General features: G+C 41.6%; 1 protein-coding gene across 35 annotated transcripts in view; it reads left to right on the top strand.

Annotated features, from left to right (window-relative positions):
- Positions 1 to 27,260, top strand: part of PCBP3 (poly(rC) binding protein 3) — a 352,993-nt gene that overhangs the window by 140,695 nt on the left and 185,038 nt on the right. The window contains exon 1 of one of the 35 annotated variants that reach the window (XM_074189903.1): positions 11,156 to 25,496. The exons of the other annotated variants lie outside the window; for them this stretch is intronic. The gene's annotated coding sequence lies outside the window, so the exon portion shown is untranslated. Of the gene's footprint in view, positions 1 to 11,155; positions 25,497 to 27,260 lie in introns of those variants that run through there. 35 annotated transcript variants of the gene reach the window in all.

Genomic DNA, 27,260 nt, shown 5'->3' with positions numbered 1-27,260 from the left:
ATATCTGTACTTAAGGACTTATGAATTGGGTTGGCCACCCAGATGTTGAACAAAGCTAGGCATTTTCTGATTCTTCATCTTTTCAGGTTGGATGGCAAGACAGGGAGCTATATTTGCATTGACTACAGTTTTCAGAGATGATCAAATATTGTGCTTTGGGGGTCAGTTCAATGGGTCCAATGCCATCTTCAAATGGGAGCATTTGGAAAACCTCCTCATGGATAGGGACTCTCTTCTATTTGAATTTTAAGGAATGACTCTAGGGAATAAGAGGGGGGGACTGTAGGGGTGGAAGAATCTCTCAGGATGAAAATGCAGCCCAGAATGGGGAAGAAGTTCAGAGAGTGAGGAGCAAAACCAGGAGAGAAGTCAAAGGAGATTATTAAATAAAATTCTATTTGTGGTTGCATCTGTGGCAGAACTTGCAGCATGTTAACACATGAGAGCAGATACCTTGAGTGAACAAAGCCTTAAGATCTACTTCTCCTTCTTTTGAGATCTTTTGTAATCCACAAATAGAAGGAACACCAGCTTATGTTTTGTACATGGTGACCACGTGAGTGTAAAAATGTGGTCAGGTGTAGAAAGTCACCCTTGAAATCCTTCCTATTTCCTTTATACATTTCCATGAAAAATAGTCTAATATACATCCTAAACACTTTATAAAAGGTAGGAAATCCTGATGCCATTTTTAGTTTTAGTTTCCATTATTTTATATATCCCCCCTTTCTAAAACATTTTGAGAATCAATGCTTGAGGGATTTAAAAATGTTCTGCTTCCAGTATGAATTTCTTCTGAATGAATTCCATCAGGTCCAGCTCTTATGGAAAAATCTCCTCTTCTGAAGGGGCATTGCTACTTTCTGCCATAGTATATTGAGGTCTTTCACTTTTGTCAATGATGAGCCTAGACTACAATTGTTTCGAGACTCATCTGCAAAAAATAAAATCTGTTTTCTGTCGTTCTCTTTCTGGTTTTCTCTGGAAATTATCTCAGGATGATCTGAGTGTAATTCCTAAGTTTCTCTGAGATTACTTTTGTATATTCTTTTTTTGAGTTCACTACTATGTGTTATAATCTGTCATTTTCATCCACCCAAGTTTTACAGATGAGCTTGGACTCTACATTCTTGGATGTCTTTCTTGGATGCTTCTTGCTGATAGAAATAGATTTCTGAATTTTTTTGTTCTTCATCTTGTGACAATGGTTTTACATCTGCAAAATATCTCCTAAGAAATGATGAGTCCGTGTCATTAATTTTGCCCATTTCCCATCTTTCTGAGGTGCTGGATTACTTAAAAAGATTGGGGTAGACCTACTGTAGTAGCACATCGGAGTTTATCTTTATAGTTTTTTTTTACTTATTGCTGCTTTTTTACTAATCATCAGTAAACTGATGACACACAAAAGATATGTTTCTGGACTGGTAGCCCATGGTTTTCTGTCAATAAATAACAACTTCCTATTTTTGTTGAACTTATTTGCTATTCATCAAGGCCAGCCAGTGAACAAACATATGTGAAACACTTTACTATGTGTCAGACTCTGCTAACTGCTGAGGATACAAAAAGACACAAACACAGTCCCTCTCCTCAAGAAGCTCAGGTTCCAATGGAAGAAAAACCATCTGGAGAATGTAGAGCGAAGGTGATCTAGCTCTGCTTTCACCATCTGTATTTTGTCCACCTTGAACTGCATAGCATATAAACATCTCAAATCAAACAGGTTCCAAATAGGATTTGTTCTCTTTCCCTCCAACTGTACTCTTGCAGAAGGCAAAACTGGAGAGGAATCAAAGGAGTCTAAAAGGCAAAAAGGAGAGGTTGTGTCAAGGTTCAGGGATGGCAGATGGAGCATAGTATTCAAGGAATAGTATTTGGATCGATGCTACTTGGTCAGAGACTACCTATATTAGGAGAATAAAGTGTAAGAAGCCTGGAAAGGTACGAAGGGTTAGGTTGTGAATGGCTTTCCAAGCCACACAGAGAACTTAGACAAAAATTGCTTGAAAAGTTGTAAAACACTTTGACAGAAACTAGTATAGACCAACATCGCATACTGTACACGTAGTTAGCATAAAAATGGCAGGTGATTTAGACACAAAAGGTGATCACAGAGGCAAATTTAGGTAGCATGGATTAGTTTACCTCTCAGTCCTATGGATAAGGGAAGAATTTATGACCAATTAAGAGAAAGAGATCTAAATGGATAATTTTGAATACATTTAATTAAAAAGGTTTTGCAGAAACAAAACCAGTGCACTAAAGATTAAAAGAAAATCTGGAGGAAAAACTTCTAGCAAGTGTCTCTGATTAAAGCCTCAATCTCAAATATATATGTAGAGTCAAATTTACAAGATTATAAGCCACTTCCCAATTGATAAATGGTCAAAGGATATGAGCAGGCAGTTTTCAAACAAAGAAATCAAAGCTATCTATAGTGATATGAAAATATGTTCTAGGGTACTATTGACTAGAGAAATGCAAATTAAAACAACTCTAAGGTACCACTCACAACTATCAGATTGGCTAAGATAGAAAAGGAAATGATAAATATTGGAGTGGGGATGTGGTATAATTGAACATCAATGCACTGTTGGTGAAATTGTATGCTGATTCAACCATTCTGTTAAACAATTAGGAACTATGTTCCCAAAGCTATACACCCTATGACCATGTAATACCACCACTAAGCATGTATCCCAAAGAGATTTTTTTCAAAGTAAAAGGACCCATGTATAGCAGCTCTTTTTATGGTGGCAAAGAATTGGAAATTGAAGGGATGGTAATCAGTTGGGAAATGGCTGAATAAGTTATGGTCTGTGATTGTATTGTATTGTATTATATTCTGTTATAAGAAATGACAAATAGGAGAGTTCAGAAAAACCTGGAAAGACTTATATGAACTAATGCATATTAAAGCAAACAGAACCAGGAGATGATTGCACAGTGTAACAGTAATATTGTATGATGATCAACTATTCTCAGACAATGATCCAAGACAATTCAATTCCAAAGGACTCATAATGAAAAATGTTCTACCCCTGTAGAGAAAAGAACTAAATGTACTTTATTTTGATTGTTTTTAATGTTTTCTTATACTAAATGACTAATTAGAATTATTTTGCATGACTGCACATATATAACCTATATCAAATTGCTTACTATCTCAGAGAGAGGGTAGGGGACAGAGGGAGAGAGAATTTGAAATTCAAAATTTTAAAAAATGAATGTTAAACATTTTTTGTGTGGAATGGAGAAAATAATAATAATAATAATAATAATAATAATAATAATAAGGAAAAAAGGAGAGTTTGGGATGGGGAAGCATCTTTAATTTGGGAGGCTTACAGTTCAAGGAGTCCAAAACACAGAGATGATGTGCAGGACTAGAGCTCAGGAGAGAAGTTAGGGTCTTATTTCTTGATATGGGTACTCTTTCCTTAGAAATAATCATAGAATCTGTGGGAATATGTGGACTCACTAACTGAGAGAGTAAAAAGCAAAAGGAGAAAAAAAGGTTTAGGATAGTGCTTTGGAGGACACCCCTAATTAGTGGGTATAACATGGATGAAAAGCAAGTAAAGGAGAATGAGAAGGCATCCAAGGTTCTAAGCATCAAGCTTCTGATGAAGCTATACTTGTCTTTTGATATCACATTTGTTTGTTTGTTTTTGTTTTTGTTTTTGTTTTTGGCAAGGCAATGGGGTTAAGTGGCTTGCCCAAGGCCACACAGCTAGGTAATTATTAAGTGTCTGAGGCCAGATTTGAACTCAGTGACTCCTGACTCCACTGTGCCACCTAGCTGCCCCTAGATATCACATTTGTTAATACCCAATGATATTTCAAAATAATTTTTACCATCCATCTTGTGCCTTCCCTTGCTTTGGAGCACCTCCTAAAGGTCCTTTCCAAATTGCTCCATTTTGTCTATCTTCTACAACAGATATTGCTGGAATCTTCTTGAGGATCTGTTTGCTTCTCTTCATCATAAACCTTGTAAAGTAGGCAAAGTGTTTATTTGATGAGGATGCATTGTGAAATGAATATTAATTGTCTTCTCAGTGGAACTGACCTATGAGCCATAGTTACACTTAGAAAGAGAAAGCATTCATTGGGAACTTACTGTGTTTCCAACACTGTTCAATGCTAGGAACATATATACAAACAAATCAGTCTCTGCCTAAGGATAGCGTTCTGCTGGTAGATTGCCAAAAGGGATCTGGAAACAGGGAGCAGAGCACATGGTAGAGAAGTAGCCAGGCAGTGAAGCTGAGCCTTGGATCCAGTAAAGCCAAGGTGAAAATGTGCTATTTGGGGCTTAGCAGGGGGTCCAGGGGCAAAGCTTGAATGGGCAAGAAATGGGGATGACTACCAATGTGGAGGCAGCATGATATGGAGATGGCCAGGACATTCTCCTTTTTTGACTCCTAGTTTCATTTCTAGTGAAATGAGCATCAAATTAAAAATAATATTTGCATGGTGTCTGACCCATAGCAGTAATTTGATAGCTGTTCATTCTGTTTCCCTTCCCCTGAGGATGGTCATTGGATGCACATTGGGTATGCCACTTGGGCATATCCATATGTGGGTCGGTTGGTCACTGGACACAGGCGAGAATCACCAATGGTAACATTTATGTTTACAGTGGTCAGTAAAGAAACATTTATTGATCATCTCCCATGTATCAGAGACTGTACTAAGCTCTAGGGATGCAAAGAAAGACAGAGGACAAACTAAGGCCTGTCCTTGAGGAACTTCTAAGCTTTCTATAGATGAGCCAGGCAAGCAAATATGGACAAATGAACTATATATAGGACAAAGAGGAAGGAACAGATGAAAGGTGCTAGAATTGAGTGATTGAGAAAAGTTTCTTGTTTCACACTCTCCAAATGAATGATTGATGTCAGAAACTGGATTGCAGAGAGTTTAGAAGAGAAGGGCCTGTTTGTGTCCTGCCCTCCTTTCTGCCACTCCTTTGCTTTCACTGTGGAAACTCAGGCATATTTTGTATTTTTGTCTGCTCTGTGGTTTATTGTAAACAAAAACCCCATCACCTTGGTGATAAAAGGCTGAGGTAAGGCCAAAGAAGAAATGTAGGTTTCTTTTACTATAGAAGCTAAAACCATGTTACACTGAGGACTTGTTAATAATATTGGTTACAGTACATTATGTGAAGAACACAGGGCTCTCAATTTCCCAATCTATTGATCTTTCACTGTCCCACAAGCTTCCTGGTGGGGATTCTCGCAGACAGTGGGAGAAAAAAACCTGGTGAAGAAATAAACCACTATGGTGAAGATACCTATCTCCTCTTAGCTGGCAGTGAGCACCTGGGAAGGGGGCAGACCTGTAAATGGACTTTAGCATTTTTACAACTTAATAAATTTTAACAAGTCACTCACCTAGTATCATTGAGTACCTCAGAAGAAGGCATATCACATTCAAGGCCCCCAGAAGTCCTGGATTATCACCCATGATGTTCCAAACAGTCCTGCAAAGTCTTCCACGTTCTTGTAGGATCTGAAGGAGGGCATCTTCCATCAAGCATTGCTGGGGAAGAGGTACAGGCCTGAGATACCTGAGGGCTATCATGGAAACATCCTTCCTTTGGGGTACATTCATCAAGGAAGGTCAAGATTCAGGCATCTCCTATCTGTTGCTGATGGCTCAGGTCTGGAATATCTGCATGAGGTTCACTGATGGCATGTAAGGATGAAGTTCAGTGTCAGATGGTGATGGGTCCACCGGACCCATAGAAACTGTAGACCACACTGTGAAGGGATGGGGTACCTACTTCAGTAAAAGGCCTCCAGTCATTCCTGGGATGCTACCACCTTTCATGATTCAGAATTCCTGTTCCAATAACATCTCTAACCTGTGAAGCACCTTCAGATTTTCTTGAAAACTCAGAGGAAAACAGCACATTGAAATGACTAATGGAGGCTTATCATCAATGGGATTCCCCTCCCTCTGCAATGCTATATAGTCTATAATAATAATAATAATAATAATAATAATAATAATAATAATAATAATAGTTTGTCCTTCATTCTCAAAGACCTTGACATCAGGGAGGTGATGCCATAATAAGCACATGACTTGGAGTTGAGTGAGGGGGACTGTACTAAGTCACCTTCCAGAGCCATCTAGTTCCAGTGGTCAGATATGAATCAGGACAACTGGAGATGGCTCTGGTTGTGAGACGATCAGGGTCAAGTGACTTGCCTAGGGTCACACAACTAGTTAATGTCAGTTGTCTGGGGCCGGATTCAAACTCTGATCCTCCTGACTCCAAGGCCAGTGCTCTATCTGACACATTGCCTAGCTGTCCCAGATAATCTTTATCAATTGTAGAGCCACATAGCTATCTCACTGCTCTGTTATAGGGATCACATATTTCATCTTACCATTCCAACCTGGGAATTGTGATCATGGTTGGTGTGATCATGGGTATAGGCAGATGACTTGAGCCACTTCTGGGTGGTAGAATGGATCCCTACAATAGAAGAGAATGAAACCAAGACAAGTTACCACCGGTTGGTCTAGCAAGTATTGAAATGTCAAAGTCATACATTTTTGAAGAATTGGGAAGTAGGTAAAAGCCAAAGATCAATTTGTAAGTCCCTAAGGATCCATGAACTTGAAGCAGATTGCACACTGATTTACTCCAAGACCCCAAAGATTCACTCCTAGTAGATGGTCTGACAGGTTGAATAGGTATCAGAGGCAAGGAGCAACTAACCCTAAGGAGGAGGATTCTTCAAGAAAATCAATAACAGGGTGGCTAGGTGGAGCAGTGGACAGAGCACCGGCCCTGGAGTCAGGAGTACCTGAGTTCAAATCTGGCCTCATATACTTATTACCTAGCTGTGTGGCCTTGGGCAAGTCATTTAACCCCATTGCCTTGCAAAAAAGAACCTAAAACAAAGTCAATAACAGGAGCAAAGAAAGATTGGAAGAAACTTTCCCTTTGGGAATTTTTCAAAAACTCTAGCAGAATCAAACTTTGGCCTGGTCAATGACTTGATAGTTCTAGCTATTCCTTATGTTAGGTTTATCATCTAAACATAATGGCTCATGGGTTGATAATTCCTCTTCCTCAATAATGCTAAAATGTCTCATTCATATTGGAAACACATATTGGGGACACTTCTGGCCAGGGAACTTTGGCAAGATGCCGCATAAATCTGCTCTAGGCAATGTTTGGAGAGTCCATGGAAGGGAATGTGACCTTCCAGCATTCCAGGCAATGACTGGATTGTACATGCCAGGTATCAGATAACTAGGACTCCTGAGAAGAGAATAGTGCAGGTTCTAATCTAGGTTGTACTTTGTAAAGATTTTCATTTCAACATCACAAGGTCTTGGCCCCCTACATCATATATTAGGACCAATAGTTGATTGGGGCAATCACTTTTATGAAGCAAAAATCAGAATTCTAAAGTTCATAGTCAGTTTTTCATGAAAGCTATCACCCACAATCCTGGTGATACATGCAGACAATAGGTGGACTCTGACATAGAGTGGTTGGATTAACCATTATGGGAGTTATTGGAGATGAAGAAATATCTTCACACTTTGCCATTGTTTGATTTCCCAGTCACCAAAGGAGTAAAACAAGGCTGTGTCCTTGCTCTCATTTCAACCATGTTATCACATGCCTTCACTGAGGATGAACATGGCCTCAAGGTCAGCTACTGCACTGATGGCAAATTCTTCATTTAGAAAAGGTTATAAGCCAAGACCAAAGTGGAGGGAGGGTTGGTACAGGATCTTCTATTTGCAGATGATTGTCCACTCAATGCAGCCTCTGAAGCTGAGATGCAGCAAAGGATGAATCCATTCTCTGCTGCTTGTGTTCATTTTGGTCTAACAATTACCACTAAGATACCACAGGTACTCCATCAGCCAGCACCATACTGTCCATATGGGGAGCCATCGGTTAAAACAAATGGAGAAGTTTTGAGAATTGTAGATAATGGCAATGTCCTTTCCAGGGAGTTACACATTGACAGTGAGGATGATACTCGCATTGCCAGAGTTAGCTCTGGGAGGCTCTGCAAGAAAGTATGAGAGAGAAGAGTAGACTGACCATTGGACTGAAGGTCTACAAAACTTCTGTGTTGACCTCTTTGCCTGTGAAACCTGGACAGTCTACCAGTGCCATGTCAGGAAATGGAATCACTTCCATTTAAATTGTCTTAGGAAGATTAGGCAGAAGATCCCAGACAATGAGGTCCTTTCTCAGCTAACTGCCTGGCATTCCAACATTACTACAGAGAGCATAACTATGATGGGCTGGACATGTTGTTAGACTGCCAAACATATGTTTGACAAAAAACAAAACAAAACATGGAGAATTCACCCAGGGCAAATGCTCACAAGGGGAGTCAGAAGAAGTGATACTAGGGGTGGCTAGGTGGCGCAGTGGTTAAAGCACCGGCCCTGGAGTCAGGAGTACCTGGGTTCAAATCCAGTCTCAGACACTTAATAATTACCTAGCTATGTGGCCTTGGGCAAGCCACTTAACCCCATTTGCCTTGCAAAAACCTTAAAAAAAGTGATACTGAGACACCCTGAAGGCTCATTGAAGAACTTTAGAATAGACTGTACAGCATAGGAGCCACTGATACAGGACCACCCAACATGGTGTGCTCTTATCAGTGAAGGGGGTGCACTCTATGAGGAGGGCAGAATGGAAGCAGCTCAGAGGAAACATGACATCCATAACTTTAGAGTACCCACCCCAGGTGTTCCCATGGATTATTTGTGCCCAACTTGTGGTAAAGCATTTTGAGCTCATATTGGTCTGATCAGTCACAGTCAGACACATTGTCATTTGTCTCAAATGTAGTGATGTCATTTTGGTCTTCTTCAATAATGAAGGACAAAAACCAACCAACCAACTAACCAGCTTATGGCTACAGCACAGTGCGTCATAAGGATGGTTCCAACCTGCTATCTCACGACCTGTCTAGACCATTACATGTAGAGTACCATTGGTCATATGGGCAGAATTCTGTAGAATGGCTGCATCTTCAGGCAGGATTTCATGTGAACATGTTGCCAAAGGAAGCTGAAGCTGATGTAACTACTTCCACTTGGGCTAATTTATCCAGAAAGGACCTCTAAAAATTGATCTACAAGGGCAGAAATATATCACACTAAGACCTAATAGGGTCTGGAAGTGTTGGCCTGTTTTATTATGCCCCTTTTCCTATCCAAGAGTCCTAACCAAGGATTGGATGGAGGTGGGAGAGTGTCAGACGTTTCATAGAGCTTCTCCAGAATCCCTCCCCTCCCCGTAATTGTACAATCCCGGGCTGTTCTTGCGATATAGGGATAGCCCGGTGACTGGGGATGCTATGCTTCGGAAGCCTCTCCCCTGCAGATGAGCATCACAACTCTCCTCAGTTAGGGTTTTTGTATTCACTGAGCCTCTTCCCCTTAGCCAGAGTGCTCACAGGGGGCCACAGCCAATAGATCATATTGCTTCTTGTCCCTTCCTATCCTTCCCACTTCAGCTTTTATCTGCTTTGTGGACAAAAGCCCATTTTAGTTCTCAGTTTTTACTTCTGACTAGGGATGTTTCCCCAGGGCTTCATTTCCTTAAATGGAAAAGGAGCTGTGAGGAAATAGTGTTCAACCTTTTCCCATCTGCAAAGTCACCACAAGCTGGGCTTATTGGAGAAGAATCCTAAAACTGGTGAGTTTTGTTCCACTTTTCCCCAGCCCCCCAAAACCCTCAGTCTGTTCCCTGGTCTGCGCTCCCTCTAAATGATGGACCCTCCTCTCCTCTCTCCAGGCATGATTTCCCTACAGTCCTTTTGTACCTGAGAAGCAACAACAGCTGATGTACTGGGCAGATAGAGTAGCTCTTCTGAGCAGTTTAAATGCACAAGAACTTGAAAGACCAAAGAAGATGATAATAAATGCTAATAGTAAGACTTTGGATTTTTTTAATCTTAGACTTCTATTTTCAGGAGGAAATTAATCTTAGTGAAAGAGGATATGCAGGATGTCAGGAGGTGGCTGTCAGCTCAGTGTAATGCTTTCTGAGAGCGCTAGCTAAGACGCGTTGAGTTGGGGGGTGTGGATTTGGCTTTGGTGGGGAGACAGTGAATTAAGTGCTAATGAAATGTGCTAGATTGACAAATGACTGTTCTGTTTATCCACTGGAAGAGCTCAGAACAGAGCCCTCCCCTCCACCCTCTCCACACACATTCTCAGGCTTACATTTCTTTCCCAATCCTCTCTGAATTTTTATCTTTAAGGGGGTAGTGAAGTATCACTCAAGAAAAATAGGGCAGTAGCTTCCTAGTAGAGTCTTATAACCATTTCCCTTTGACCATCTCACAATGACTTCTGGGATGAAAGGAGATAATATTTTAAGTGTTTTGAAAACCATAAAGTGACAGATAAATACTATCATCATCATTGGATTCGAAATTCTCTTTGCCATCACTATTCAATCATTTCAGTCTTCTTTATGACTCTTTGTGATTCCACTTGGGGTTGTCTTGTCAGAAATATTGGAGTTAATTCCTTTTTCCAGTTCATTTGACAGATGAGAAAACTGAGGCAGGCAGGGTGAAGTGACTGAAGTTTCTGAAGTTGATGTGATCTCAGTTCTACCTGACTCCAAACCTGGTTGTCTATCCCTTGAGCCTCCCAGCTGCCCCAAGATTCTCACTGAGGAGCTGGGTTCAAATCTCAGTATGGTCACTACTTAGGTGGTTTTGGACAAGACCCTTCACTTTCTTGGGCCTGTTTGCTCATCTGTAAAATGATGAATTAAACTAGACAGACTCCAAAGTCCCAGGTATCAAGCTCAGGATCCTGGTGAAGTCACAAGCACATTTGAAACATCTCAGAAGAACTCCAACTGTGTGTATGGAGAGGAGCACCCTGGAGGAAGGGTCTTCACTGAGTTAACCCCTCTGCTCCCTTTTGTTTTGCCAAAAGATGAGAGAAAAAAGAGGTGTCAGGTGATCACTTCAATTCCATCTTTGCTGAATTAAGTAACTCCCACATACCTTGGTGTGGACTAGGTTCTGGGACCTCAAAGAAAAAAATGAAACAGTCCATGCCCCCCCTATATTCAGGAGGAGGGGTTGGAGATAGAAGGTGGGGTGGGGGTGGGGCAAGCACTAGTATTTCTCCTAAGATGCTCAGGAGTTTGGGGAAGGCTGATACATAGATGGTGGATGATATGTGAAATTTATCTATGACTTTTCATGAGAGTCTCATTTCCTGAGAGACAATGGACATGGTGGTAACTGTGCATGAGGAAGAGACAGGGCGATACAGGGTGCTGGACTATACCAGTTGGCTTGTGATATTTGGGCTGGGTCTCCTCGCCTTATGTTAGAATCCTGGTGCAGGCAGGCATCCCTAGGTATCCTCACCAGGCCAGACTTAGAGCTTTGCTAGCTCAGGTCCTCCACACACTGAGCCCCAGAATTATTGGAGGAGAGATGGGGGGGGGTCATAGACAGTCTTCTGCTATTCAAGATGATGGTAGCAGTTCAGCTCCCTTCTTCCCATTTCTGTACCATCCTAGGAGTCCATGATAGGGCCCACAATCTTGAGGGGGTCACTGAATGAGGAGAAAGTTCGAGGAGCTTGGGCATTAGAAGGACTGAGTGGGAGTCCATTTGCTAATCAACTGCAAACTGATAACTGAGCTGTCATGATTTGGCTGTCAAAGTCACAGGAGATGCTGCCAAGCCAAATTTCCTTAGAATGTTGAAATAGGTAAAGGTACGAGGTATCCCAGAAGGGGCTTTGACTGGAAAAATTCCTAGCCTGGAGGGTTAAGGGGTAGAGAAGCTAATGCCTTAAGCTTCAGATGATAACTATAAAATACTGTACCTGGTTTGTCTTAGCTATTTGAATAGAGTTCTACCTGTGCAAGTTAAAATAAGGCCTCTGGGTTTCTAGGAGAGATTCCCCCTCCTGGAGCCAGCCTTTGCTGGCTTAGTCCATGGATATCAGACATGAGGCCTGCCCATTCTAGACCCTCCCCCAGCTTTGGGGATCCCTGTTAAGCTTACCTGCATGGCCTTTGAGAGCCCAGGCTCCCCCTATATCCCCTGAGCCAAAAGACTGGTGTTTCAGGGAAGAGAATCACCAGGGGAAGGCTTCTTCAGGTCTCCTTCTACCTGTAATAATTAGGATGGCAAAACTATGATACCATTTTCCACTTTAATGATATGTTAAGTAACACACTAAAAATGGCAGTCATCAAGACTTGTATGTGGTAGGAATTGTGCTCCATCTGGTGATAAAGAGGAAAGCAAAAGCAGGAGGAGGAGGAGGCAGGCTCCCAACTCTGACCTCCAGATTTGGAGTCAGTGTTCCATCATTTCTGATGTAAATTTGTGCTCCACAAAGTTTCTTGTCTCAAAAGTGATGCATGTCTGCAATTCTGCAAGACCCGGGGATCTTTCTGGGCTCTTCCCTCTCTTTCCTACAGAGAGTTACGCTTGTTTACTTGTCTGTTCAACAGGAATATGGGAGGCGTGTACTACATTCAGCACAGAAAGCTCAGGGCTGGGGAAGCTCAGTTTGAGGAAGACAAGATGGATGCGGGTTTGCCCTGGTTTCCTCTCATCCCCATTTTGCTTTGTTCATGTCCCACTGTAGACTTTGTTATTTCCTGACTGATACAAAAGCCTTGAATTATGAATAACAGAACAAACAAGAGCCCAAGTCTTGGGAGAGTACATTACATAATCAGTAACTCCTTCATATAGACAGCTTTTGAAGAAATGGATTCTAAGCTGAGCCTCTGGAGGAGGCATTGGGTAACCTTTGTTCCTCTCTCTTATTTTTGTAAATACCAGAAAATGCAGTTCAATCTCATTTAACTACATTTAACAAATATTGAATGATAATGATGAAAAGGATGGTGATTCCTTTTATTTTATGGTTTTCTAACCTTCCTTATATTTCTAGAATGGGGAAGGTATGTCTGAAAGGCAGATGACCGCCACTTTCCTAGGGAGGAAACACAGAGTGGTTGACTGATTTGCTCAAGCTAATAGATTTAGTAAATGGCAGCAATGGGATTTGAACCAAATCTTCCTGACTTCAAATCCATCCCTCTATCCACTGATTCTATGTGCCACTCACCAGGGATTAAACAAGAGACAAAAGCAAAATGTCAGCTCTCCTCAAGAAATCTGCATTCCAGTCCCCTCTCTATAAGTGATTAGGACAGACTTTAGATGAGAGCAGTCCAATGATGGAGTCCAATGAGAGGACTCTGAAAGAGCTAAAGAGGGTCAAGTAGGCAACATCTGGAAAGGACTGGCGTGTGACCAACTTGGGTGTAAGGAATTCTCACAGTGGGAGTCTTTTCTTCTTCATCAGAAAAAGCCCTTACATATATGGGCTTCTAATAGTGAAATCTGTCCTAGTGAGAGATGAGGGATGACTTCAGCCCTGGTTCAGCTTCCTCCAGCACTAGCCAGCTCATCTCCAGAGCAGACTTTGATCTGAGAACGTGCCCTTTCCACAATCTTGAAACTACATAATTTTGAAAACACCATTTCTCCCACAAAATTGCTGTTTTATTTGCCATCATGGGATAGCAGAGAAAGAGCAGAGCTGATGAGGCCAGCTCTCAGGGGATGGCTAACATGTTCACATATCTCTTACAAGCTGCTAGTTTATCCACTTTGAGTGTTTGGTTCTGGGGCTCACAGTTTAGGAAGGACATTGGTTCACTGGAGAACCTCCTGGGAGGAGGACAGGAGGGGGGAAGGCTCCAAATCTTCTCATAAGACATGTGCCAAAGGAATGTTTCAACCAATAAAGAGAAGATTCACATCTTTACTAACAAGCCTCTAGTTTGCAGGATCCTTATTCCCTTTAGGGAAAATGGGGCAATTTCCCCTTTCTCTGTGAGGTATCCCTGACATCTCTCAAGTGTCACCTGGAGCCTCATCATCTCCCATGCTGAAGGAAGCAGCACCTCCATGGAGCTCACAGAGCAGAGCTGGGCATGTTTGAGGGGTGATCTCCCAGCTCTCTGGGCCAGCAGCTCCCTCTCTCAGTTTTGTCTAGGCTGTCCTTTCATATTCTGGTGGACACAAAACAAGCCAGCTCTGCCTTCCCTCTGCTTTCAGTCTGCTCCAAGCAGTGGCTGCATGCCTCCTCTTTCCAAGTTGCCCTTTTTGTCCATTAGATCTGCCCCAAACCACCTTTTTCTACCCAGTGTTGGCTTATTTTGAGCCTTCACATCCTTATTTTCTTTCCTATTTTCTTTCCTTTTCCCTTTCCTTTCTTCCTTATTTCCTTCCCTCATCTTTCCCCCTTTATTCCCCTCCTTCTTCTTTGCCTCCTTTTCTAATCCTTCCTAAATTGATTTCCCTTATAGGGTCTTAGTTTAGGAGACTCTCCCTTCTCTCATTCATTCTAAGTAGTCATATGTGCTCCACAATCTCATAAAGTCTAATCCCAGTGAATAGTTCCTCCTTGTAGAAGGAAAAATGTGGAATAAACCTAGAACATTAGTCTCAATCATATTATTAGGGGCTGCACATACTAAGGTGAAGAGTGTATTTTAGTGAAGACAAGTAAATAATCACAGATTGGGAGTCCATAATAAACTAGATGAATAATTATGATGATAAAAAACTACTCATCCAGCAATTAAGATTTGTAAATCAATCTTGATATGAATACATTGGAAGGCAGAGATGAATGAAGAACTTTCCAACAGAAGGAGAGGCCTGAGAAGAGACATGGAGATGGGAAAAATACAAGTTGCATATGGGAAACTTCGAGTTTTCTAGTTTGTAAAAACAATACAAAATAAGGTATTATGTTAAAGAAAGAGAGAGAAATAAGATTACTAGGTAGATTTAGACCAATCTTGTATATCCATGCATGGATTTTACTTAGAAAGTAATAAGAAAAAAGAGTAGTGTGTAGAAAGATAAAGTCCAATATTATGATAAAAAGTCTGTCAATGATGTGCAAAATAGGTCCCAGGAAAGAGTGTGGAGGTGAGAAGTCATCCCAGGAGGACATTTGAAAAGGAAGCAGGAATGTTGAAAAGGAAGGATTGAAAGGACTCAGGCAATGGATCTGAGGATTGAAGAAAATGGCGTGTCAAGGATAATTCTCCATTTTGAAATTAAGTGACTAAGAGAATGTTGTTGCCATTATGGAAATAGAGATGCCAGTAAGAAAATCCAATTAGAGGGAGGTTAGGAGGGAATTAATTTTCTTGTGAACATTCTGAGTCAGAGATGCTGGTGAGACTTAGGTGATTAGAACTGAGAGACTAACTTCAAAGGAAAGGGTAGAATTCGAGTTAAAAATTTAAATATCTTCTTGATGAGGGTAGAGGTTGAAGTCCTGAGAGTAAATAAGATCACCAAAGGAGAGAAGATAGAATTTGGAGGGATCAGACATAAATGATGAAGGAAGGGTAGAGAGCCATTAATGGAGAAAGAGAAAGGTCAAACGTAGTGAGGTCAGAGGACAACTGAGATAGTACAGCATCTTAAAAGTCAATAGGGATTTTCTCATGGTAGCCAGGAGGATTTCAATAATTAAAAGGCCACTGCATTTAGTGATTAAGATGTCATTGTAACAAAAGAATGGTTTGTAATGTTGGGAAACCAGATTTCAAAGCTATTTAGGAGATTGTATTGGGGAAGTGAAGTCCCAAGTTAGACTACTGTTTTGAAACAAGTTGGGGAAAAGAAGTGGAAAGGCCGATGGTGGTGAGTTGAGAGAAGGAATTTGAGGGCTTTTGTTTGTTTTAGAAAGACTTCTGGCTTTTTAAAACAAAGAGACTTAAGAAGGGATAATTGATGGAGTGAGGTCCCACCTGTGGCTCTATTGTTAAGGCTTCTGACTCTGGGCTAAATTTAGTGTTGGGTGGGGCAGGCGCATGAGGGGTCATTTACTATCTTGGGCTCAGTGCTTCCACCTGGAATTAGTCAAGGAAAATTTCTAAGTCCACTCATGACTTAACTTATGTCAAGTTTTCCCCAATTGTGGGTAATAAGATCCTCACGTCCTATAAAAGCACTCTAGGTAACAAATGTAAATTGGCTTTGAGACACCTTTTATTTTACCTCATAGAAAATAAAAAGAATGCAGAGGACTCACAAGAACCTCAGAACACAGAACAAAAGCACACAGGGAATATTCAAAGCTTGCAATAGTCATCCATCCATTTTCCAAAATCCTCCAATGAGGATAAACTTTCTGCCCTTGAAGGTGACCATTCCTCTTTGGGACGGGTCTAGTGCTAGGAAATTTGCCCTGAGCTTATGTTGACCTCTTTGCAACTTCTTCCTTGTGCTCTCATTTGGTCCAAATAGAGGGCTCTTCCACCAAAGCATCAATCCCACTTCCATTTGGCAGTCTTTCCAAGCCTTGCAGAGGGCCTAGCCACTCCCCATTCCTGAAAGCTTTTCCCTTCTTATTGCAACCCCTTAAAATGCATCTGAGATCAACCTAGAAGGACTGCTTTTAACCTCCCCTGAAGTTAATTAAATCTTTGACTTCCTGATGATGGAGAAAAGGGCTGTGTGAATAATTAGCACCTTCTCCCTGGGCCTGGGACCCCAGGACTCAAGAGCCTGAAGAATGGAAGCAGGTATTTTAGTGCAAAGCCTCTCTCATACTCCAGGGATTTCTGAAATCCCCTGCACTCATTAAGGGGTAAGATAATGCCTTGAATTTATGAACTCCCAGACACATTGCAGAACTTGGTGATTTTTAAGATATCTGCTGATTTGGGAGAAATGGCTGAGGTAGATGAGCTGCTTTGGAGCTCCTTCCTCCTTCACTGTCTGTCACAGGGCCCCCCAGAGTCAATAAACAGACAAACACCAATGGGACTAGGAAAAGCCCTGAGATTCCAGACTTCTAACACATGCATCTTATTTGGGAAGTTAGAGTTTGCCTCATCTTGGCATCACTGACCTGCTCTCAACCCATTTCTATTTTCCCATTCATTGATGCCTGTTATGGTGACTGTGCTTTGTTTTTGAATTATACATCTGAATCGCAGATTCATGGATGACCCTGGCAGGACTTCTCTGGGCTCACTCTCATTGTCATCCTTCCCCCCCCCCCATCCCCCATCCCTACCCTGTCACATACAGCATTCTATTCCACATTTGTTGTGAGGATTTTCTTTTTTCTTTTCTCAGTGGGTGAAGGATTGTAGGAGAGAAAATAAGTTCTTGTCAATTGAAAAAATAAAATTTAATTTTAAAATGTTTATGTCCCTATCCAGTTATAGGTACCCAAGCTTGGCTTAGTTAGACGATAGAGTCCTGGAGTCAGGAAGATGTGGATTCAGATTCTGCTTCTACTTCTTACTAACTATATGACTCTAGAGAATTCATTCTTAGTTTTTAACCCTCAGTTTCCTAAACTGTAAAATGGAGGGAATCCTCTCTGCCTGCCTCACAGTTGGTGCACTCCTGTGTGCTAAAGAAGAGGTGGTTATTCCTCCCTCCACAAGTCAGCCTTTCCATATCATCTCATCTGCCCCATGCTTTCTTGAGTTCTTTCATCATTCCTCATAATCTTGCCAGGACTCTGGAGCTTTCTTTGGGATCTCCTTGTATCATGGGATATCCATGAAAACCTTGTGCAGTCCCTCTCTTGTAGATCATTCTTAATATAAGGCTGTTCCATACCAGCCATGTGACTGGTATGTCATTTCTATGGGGGGGGGGTTGCAGCATCCTCTTTTATGTCAATAATTCAATCCAGAGTAGTTGTTTTGCCATTTTCTTCTCCAGTTCATTTTGCAGAAAAGGAAACTGAGGCAAATAGGGTTAAATGACTTGCCCAGGGTCACACAGATAATGAGTACCTGAGACTGGATTTGAACTCACAAAGATGAGTCTTCTGATTTCAGACCCATTACACTATTCACTGTGCTAACTCCCTGGCTATATCAGCGAGCACCATATCATCCATACATGGAACCATCAGATACAGCAAATGGAGGAGTTTGGGAGGAATACATTGATAATGAGGTTGACACTCACATTGCTAGACCTAGCTCAGTATTTGGGAGGTTCCGAAAGGAAGTGTGGGAGAGAAGAGATATTAGATTGACTACCAGACTGAAGGTGCCAACCTCATTGCTATATGCCTGTGAAATGGTATCCTTCCATTTAAATTGTCTTAGGAAGGCTCTGAGGATCACCCAGTAGGAGAAGATCCCAGACCTGAAGGTCCTTTCTCAGCTAAACTGTTGAGCATTCAGATGTTACCACATAGAGCCCAACTACAATGGGCTGGTCATTTTGTTAGAATGTCAGAAGTATGCTTTCCCAGAAAGACTATTTTATGCAGAACTTCCACAGGGCAAGTGCTCACAAGAGGGTCAGAAGAAACAATACTCAGACACATGAAGGTCTCTCTTAAGAACCTTAGAATTGATTGTGCAGCATGGGAGACCCTGGCCCATCATGGCATGCCATCCTCAGAGAGAGAGTTGTACTCCATGAGGAAGGCAGAATTGCAGAAGCCCAAAAGAAATATGAGATGCACAAATTTAGAGAATCTACCCTAAATGCTCACATGGGCTATCTGTACCCACCTGTGGTAGAACATTCTGAGTTTGGATGGGTCTGATCAGCCACAGTCAGATATACTGTAGCTTGACTCTAACATGGTGATGTCATTTTGGTCCTCTTCAAGGTGAAGGACAACAACCATTCAATTAATGATCATTTACTAATGCCCACTGCATGCCAGGTGCTAAGTACAAATACAAAGAACAAGACAGTTCCTACTCTCAGGAAGCTGAAGAAGGAGGAGGAGAGGACTAAGCTCAATAGGCTTATGACCCTATGTTCTTGCCCCTTCCAGTCACAGGTAGATTTCCATGCCTAATTCTGTTTTTATTCAATTTCCTAATTAGGGAAGAAAATCCCTTTTGGAATGCTAAGAGTCTATTTTATCAGCATATGTTAACAGTTACTTGAGAGTTTACAGGTGGATTGCCTCCAAGGACATAATTCATTGGTAAACCAGGAATAACGATTCCAGTCATAGATCATATTTATAAAACACTTTCAAGTTATGAACTTTACCAACATTGTCAATTGATCACACAAATTTTGAGAGGAGGGTGCCATTATTAGGGCAGCTAGGTGTCACCAGAGTACATAGAACATTGGACTTGGAATCAGAAAGACTCATCTAATGAATTCAAGTCTCTTACTGACTGTGTGATCCTGGTTTGCCTCACTTTCCTCATTTGCAAAATGAACTGGAGAAAGAAATGACAAATGGCTCCACTGTCTTTACCAAGAAAACCCCAAATGGGTACACAAAGAGTTGAAAAGCTTCAATAACATCAGGGCTGTTTTTATTCCTATTTTACAGATATGAAAACTGAGACTGAAAGAGGTTAAGTGACTTTCCAGAGTCACATAGTAGTGTCTGAGACAGGATTTGAACATCTTCCTCACCTCAAAGTCAGCAGTCTGTTTATTATGGCACTTAATTGCTTTTCTTCTTTGACAAACTCACATGACTGCAAATACATTATAAAAACATTGGCATCCACTTTGCCAGCTTTCACTGTTTTTTTAGAATACTAAGGAGGGAGATTTTTCCCCCCCAAGGAACAGAATCCATCATGAATTGAGGCCATCTTCTGGGAACCTGGCCCAAGCAGAGTTAGATTTTTTCCCCTTTCTCTCTTGCTTGGAGGTCCATTTAACCAATGTTATTATTGCTTTACTGTCTTTGATGGTGAAAGCATTAAAAGCATCACCAATGCACAGATCTAAAAGCAGAGAATTCACTAAGAGCACTTTGTACATGTAGAGACAGCAAAAACTGAAATATCTGGCGCCCTTTGCCCACCTCAGCCCACCCCCTTCACCAATCCTATCTGGTCTCACTATTGACCCACTAATGGGTTTCAGCAAAACCAGGCATACTTGAGCCAGTATGATTGCATTTGTGCTGCTCCCTAGAACTTCCAGTCCCTACTAGCATGGCCTAAATATGGTGCATCCTCCTCATACAGCCCACAGAGTCTTAGTTCTGTCAAGGGGATAGAGAAACCTGGGGAAATGGCATGGTCCAATGGAAAGAGATAAATCCTACCTCCAATGGTGATTCGCTATGTGATCAATCACTTTTCCCAGGATCAAGTTTCCTCTTCTGTAAAACAAAGGACCCAGCCTAGAAGGCCTCTAAGATCCCTTCTATCTCTATATCTTTGATCTTGATAGGACACTTGAGAACTGACCTGAAGTTTCTCTTCAGCTCCACTCCTTTAGAAGCATTTTTTAAGCATCTACCATGTGGCAAACATTATGCTAACATAGTCATTTCTGCATGAAGTCCCATAAATCCAGGTGGAAGGGAGTTAGGCTTGGTCTAAGAAGACAGTCTCACAGTCTTCATGGTCTGTGCCACCCTCTGTTCCTGAACCTGACACCATCTTGTTTCCATCCCATTCACTTTTTGACTAGTACCCCTCCCCATGTGTTTTTCTGTTGAGTAATTCTAATACTTGGGTGCTTCTTGCCCAGGAATATGCTAGGACATTGCTTCTGCTGCCGTCCCCCAGCTTTGGGGACCTTCTGACTTCATTCTCCTTGGTCTTGGTGAGTGAAACAGTTCTGTCCATGTCTACATTTCTAATCAGATGTCCCCCTAAGCTACTGCCTTTGAATTGAGATGACAGAGGGAGATCTCTCATCTCATTCTCATGGTCCATACAGGAGCCAGAAGACTTTGATTTTCTTTGTTAGAAGTCCACCATTTGTTCTCTTATGTGGCCTCAAAGTATCTCATTCTCCAAAGCAAGTTGTATCAACCCACTGAATTGAGGGTTGGATGGTTCCTCAGTGACACTTTACTCTCTGCCATTTTCTCTTTCAACCCCCCTTGCTAACTGAATCAGAGACTAGTCCCTGAGTGACTTAACCCTTTCATCTCTAGAACCCTAGTGTCCTCCTCTATTTTGCCTGGTAAATATATCACGTGGTCCACTCTAGCTGAAGCAGCTCTAGTCATGCTTTGCTTTGTTCCTGGGCTCGTTCCTACACCTACCTTAAGTTTCTCACGCTTTCCACTCCCCCACTTTCCTATTCTGGATCCAAAATCAAATCAGTTCTCTCTTGCTACTGGAAAGGATGTGTCTGTCTACTCCTGCTGCTTTGCTCTCCTTTTTCTTTTTAACAAATATGATTTCAGTCCCAGTGTAAACCAATTTGTATTTGCTGACTACATGTGACATCTTGTCTTAAGGTTTTTCCATCTTTATTGTCTGTTAGGACAGATTCTAGGACAACAAGGTTACCCTTGGACTAGATGACCTTTGAAGTCCTTCCCAGCTTTCTATCTAAATTTGTAAAATGGACGTGAAGCTGTTCCTCATCTCTCAAGCAGAGACATTACTGCTTATAAGAAGTTCTTATCCTGAGTTTTGAGGATTTTCTTTTAAAATGTTTCTATAGTCAGATTTCAATCTTGATAGTCTTATTTTGTGGTCCTATGTATTTTAGTTTATGGACTTAAAGATGTTATTCTGAGAAAAATCCGGAGGCTTCCCCAGCCTGCCTAATGGGTACAGGACATACCCATCCACAGACACATGAAAAAGCCTTGGTCCAAGACCTGCCATGCAGGGACTCAGATGAGATAATGTCTCTGAAGCAATTACAGATCTTAAAATGAGATATAAATGTCAACTCTTGATATGCTGCAGCCTTCTTGCACTCAGGCTACAACTCCAAATGAGACTCTCCCATCGTGTTTACTTTCCACGTCTCCTACTTTGTGGACACTGGGGCAGCCAGCCACTGAGAAATGACCTCGTCCTTCCACAACTTGCATGCTAGTCTACTTCCCCGACTTTCCTCAGCTCAGGAAACCAAGGGATTGTTGGTCCTTCCTGCTTCTTCCAGAGGAGAATCTAGAGTGATTTGTTCAGTCATTTCAGTCAGGTCCAAGAGTCATGGGAGAGGCTTAATGGACAATTTCAGGGCCATGGTTAGTGCCAAGTTCTGGTTCTCTGGCCTTTTCTTCAAGCTCCCCTGTCCAGATGACTAGCTTCCATGTTTCTGCTTTGGCTTCTCTGTTGTTGTTGCTTGTCCTTCATTCTTGAAGAGGACCAATGGCATCATGAGGCTGGATGGGATCCACTGCCCTGGCTAATCATGCCTGCTCAGCTCCCTTCTCCTCAGACCTCCATCTAAAAGAAATGTGGCTCCTAGTAGTTCTCTGCTCATACACGCTGATGGTCAGCAGCTCTACCTTAATTTCACTTAAAGGAAATTAGCCTGAAAGATAGCTGTCTGTAGGGAAGGGAGGGAGATGCATCCATTAGGCTGAGGCGGCTCTTGGAGCAGACTCACTTGGGACTGAGAGAATTGATCCAGCCCAGCAGACAGCTCAAGAGCAAATTGACAGAGGCTATTAGTGCTTCTCTTACCCAACCTTTCCTTCTTACTGGAGCTTTCAAGAAAGGTGGCATCCTACACTCTACATAGTTTATTTCTGTTCTCAGACCTTAAACAGTAGCAGAAGCAGACTCTGTTGGGCCTCCTCCACCACCCCACTCTCCATTCACTCCCCATTCTCTTTTTCTGTTTCATGTATACTAACAGAAGATGTCCATTCATAGAAGGATCCAGTGAATGCTAGTTGTTAGTGGGTGGTGAAATACCAGAAATGAATTCCTTTCTTTTATAGATCCTAGTATTCTTTGTGCTCAGAAGAAAAAAAAACCACTAGATGTCTTTGCTGCCCTAGGGGCAAAGGGGCAAGATGGCTTGAATGACTGCAGCTGGATAGCTCACTCAAAATAGCCTCTCTTTGCCTCCTTTGTCCAGGCACATCTCCAGTGACCCTTTTCTGGGAAGCAGGGCTGTGTGTGGCTGATCCCTGGTGCCCTTTGCCACCCCGTGCTATTCTATTATTCACCTACTAACCTTTCAGGGAGAACATTAAACTTGACATCCCTCTCCCCCTTTGTTCCAATTTCCAAAGGGCTACCATGGTTTGCTCAGACTACATGAAAGACTGAAAATCTGTCATTTGAGCAGGAAGGTGACCCACAAGCAGATCCAATGTCAGAGTTTTGAGATAGATAGGACAGCTGTCTCAGGAAAGGGAGAAAAGCTGGAGCCTTTGAAAAAATCAATAGATCTTTTAAGAATCAAAAAGTAAGTAACCATTTAATAGTGTAGCATTGTTGTTAGACAATAGGACTAAAATGGAAAGGAAGACACTTGTGACAAGAATCATGTAGATGTGGAAGTAGAAAAAAAAAAAGATGTGGAAGTAGGAGGAAAATTGGCCAAAGAGAAGTTCTCATTTCTAATCTTAGTCCTCCCCCCACTGTTTTTGTGATGTTGAATAAGTTGTTTCCAACTCCGGACTTCAGTTTTCTCTTCTGGACTCCTCTAATAGTCTTCACTTCCTTGATTCTATAAGTGGGTTTCTTATTCTTATTTATTAGAAAGGGAGAGAACGAATATTTATTAAGTGCTGACTGTGTGCTAATATTTCATTTGATAGAAACAGGCCACAGTGTTGGTCATTTTAGTCATGTGCAATGGTGACCCTCTCTGGAGTTTTCTTGGCAAAGATACTGGAAGTCATTCGCATTTGCCTTCTACAGAGGAGGAAGCTAAGGCAACCAGGGTTAAGTGACTTGCCTGGGGACACACAGCTAATGTCTGAGACTAAATTTGAACTCAGGAAGATATCTGCCTGATTCCAAGCCCAGTGCTCTCTCCATTGTGCCATCAGCTGCCTCTAGACCATGTTTGTTCTCAAATCCAACCATCAAGCACATATGCAATTCGATTTCCCTTAATAGACTTCAGCATTGAAGTGAGATGCCTGCTTCAGGTCAGCTTGGGGAGAGGGAGGCAACCTCAGTGTCCAGATTGATGTTATTATTCCCTGTAAAGGCCTTAGGATTTCAGACTTCTTCTAGCATCTATTTTAAAACAATATCCACTGGTGACACACTGCCTGCTGTTTGGAAGGTTAAGGATATGACCTGGTAACACCACAATCCAAAATCACAAAATCAGCCTTGGAAAGAACTTCAGAAATATCCAATATGTCTCCCAGGATCCTTTTCTGGGAAGCAAGAATGAACAGCCTCCACTGATAGTGGACTATAGGGCTTTTTCAAGGAAAGTATACCATCTAACACTATTATATTACCTGCTCATATTAAATACAATTTGTATTTGTCTTTGTGGGTCTGACCTACAAATTGCCTGGCACATAATGGGAGCTTTATATAGGCTTACTGACTGACATCACCTAACCATATGCAGGCTACACTCGGGTGAGTCTGAAGTCACCTTTATGCTAGCACCATGAACATGATCATTTAGTTTTAATAATTCAGTTCTGACTAAAACCTACATTGATAAGGGCACATACATAGGGGAGTTGGGCCAAAGGATGAGTTTGAGGGAAATGATTAATTCTGCTTTGAGAATATTTAATTTGAGGAGTCTGCAAGATTTCCAGGGAGAGGTGTCTAGCAAGAAGATGGCAACAAATTCAAGAGAAAGATGAGACTTGGGAGGCATATGAACTAATATTAGAAAGCCTGGCACATTAGTGGATGCATTTTTATTTTTGTAATTTTACTAAAATTTCTCCTATATATGAAAATACATTTTAAATAGAAATAATGACAAGAAAATATTATAATTTTTCTTTGAAATACAAGTTTTCATCTTACTCTCTATTTTTTTTTGCTTAACAGAATAAAAATGTGCTATATCAGTTGATGCTAGACCTTCCTAAAAAGGAATAGTCAGCCTAGTTGGAAGTGACCTGGATTCTTTCAAAGAAAGTTGGTGAAATTCAAAGAATTTGGTTATTCCTAGGGATCAGTCATGATGGCCATTTAGAAGATAAGGCACTAGGCTTGGAGTCCAAAAGACCTGAATTCCCTACCTCTGGTAGAGCATTCTGAGCTCATATCGTTCTGATCAGCCAAGATCCAAGGACAAGAACCAAGATCAAGGAGGTAAATCAGCCTTATCTTAGGCTCTGCTTCCCACAGAATACTATACCTTAAATAGCTTTTACTGTATATTTGCTACCTGGCTTGTCTCCAGGAAAGGATCCCCAGCTAATAAGCGAAAGATGCTGAGCACTACTTAGCACTCGGGCCCTTCCTGTAAAGACTATGACTGGGGGGAACAAGACAAAGGGGCTGCCAGGAAGGATCATCTCCAAGGAATAGAGCTTTGACTCATAGGATCCTTGGAAGCTCTGTGCCCATTTCATCCCAAGCTCCAGCCTATTAGTGAGGGAGAAGGATAAGAGAGGGATAAAGAGAGAGGAAAAAAAGAAAGAGAAAGGAGTGGGAAAAGGAAGAAAGAGAGGAGAAAAAGACACAGATTAAGAGGCAAAAAAATACAGACAGAGGCAGAGAATTCATAGGATATGTTTAAGTCTGGCCGCTCATCTCCTACAGAAGTCAAGTTGAGGTAATAACCTCTTATATACCTCTGTTCACACATGGGGTTGGTTCTATCTGGAGGTGGGAGAGGAGGAGGAGAAGAAAATGAATCCGAATGGCTATGATGTCTACTAACGTTTCTTCCCCATTTCCTACTTCTTTCTTTGAACTCTGGGAAGAAGAGGGCTAATCAATTAACAGACAAACATTTATTAAGTGCTTCTGAGTGGGCAGTGTGGTACTAGGCCCTGGGAATGCAGAACTAACCTTCCAATGAGGGAGAGGAGATTTATGTCTGTAAGTCTTCACAGAATCTTTCTCCTCCCCTCTCCTGTTCTTGCCCTCTTGGCTTTCCCTTTTCTTTCCCCCCTATCATTTTATTTTCCCTTTATCCTTTCTCTCTCCCTCTCCCTCCCACAAATACATAGATTATGAAAGCAAAATAAGTATAGGGTAGTTTGGGTGAAAAGACTCTAGCAGTTAGATTTAAAAACTTGCAAAGCAACTGATGCTTGAAGGGAATGAGGGTTGCTAGGAGAGAGAGTGCATTCCAGGCATGGTGGTAGGAGATGGAATCTCATGGGAGAAATAAAAAATAGGGCAGTTTGGCCTGATTGTAGAGTATAGGAAAGGGGGGGGGGGTAAAGATAATGAGTCAGAACAAATAGGTGGGGAGCAGGTTGTGAAGGATGTTTAAAAGCAGAGGAGAGTATTTTTAAATATTTCATCTTAAAGACAATGGAAGACTCCTGGAGTTTGTGGAGGAGAATCACATGGTCAAATGTGGACTTAAGGAAAACTCTTTAGCAACAAGAGGAACAAGAGATTGGAATGGAAAGAGATTTGAAGTCTGGAGACCAATTAGAAAGCTAGGTCCCTGTCCTCAAGAAGCTTCAAGAGGAGAGATGACCCCAAAGACCCATCATATCAGACATTTTGTCTTTGCAGTCAGAGAGGTTCACATATTAGAAGATGCCCCAGAAGAAAAGATAGTTTCCATCCACTATGTGGAGGAGAGATCAGGAAAATACCTGTGAAGGAGGTCACAGCTGTACCCTCAAGAAGGAGGAGAATTTCAACAGATGGAATTGGGAGGATTGGTACCATCTAGTAGAAAGGCACCGAAAGTGGCAAGGGAAATGTAAGCCACTTAATGAGATGGAAGAGTCTTATGACTCAGGGATGTGGCCCCAGGGGGACTGTAATCCATCACTGAGGATAGCACTTGGCAGCATTTGACTGAGATTGGGTTGCCTGCTTTGCAGACACTTGTTCCATTGAGTTTGGTGCCCCAGAAGTAACTTGGGCATCAGTATTCAATGATGGTGATTCCTGTCCTTCTCTAGTAGAGAAAGGTTATGGATTCCTTTTCCTGAAGGTCTCCAAGCAGTGTAGAATGCCATTTCCATATATGTTTTCATGCTGATTCCTTTCATGTATGGGCTAGACAAGAAGATGACTAAGGTCTCATAACTCTTAGATTCTTTGATTCTGTAGTGTCCTTTAGAAAATATAAAATCATTTTCAACCTCTTCTCCATAATAAAAATTGACCTTTTAGCATTTTGTAGCTCAGAAAATACATGATAACATTAAAAACAATTGCTGTGGATTTGGGGATGCTTTTAAGTGAATTTGTGCTTGTATTAGTCACAGTCCCACCACCAAGGTTTATCTAAAACTCAGGGAAACAAATTCATATGTGAGTTGTTATTCATTCATGTGAATTTAAGGGCTGGCATAGTTCTGTGGTCTTCTTCCTCGGGGCTGGGTTGTCTCAGTACATAGGAATT

The sequence above is a fragment of the Macrotis lagotis genome, chromosome 5 (genome assembly GCF_037893015.1).
Source record: "Macrotis lagotis isolate mMagLag1 chromosome 5, bilby.v1.9.chrom.fasta, whole genome shotgun sequence".
Classification (NCBI taxonomy): domain Eukaryota; kingdom Metazoa; phylum Chordata; class Mammalia; order Peramelemorphia; family Peramelidae; genus Macrotis; species Macrotis lagotis.
The sequence above is the reverse complement of the archived record's forward strand: the minus strand, read 5'-3'. Positions and strand labels throughout refer to the sequence as shown.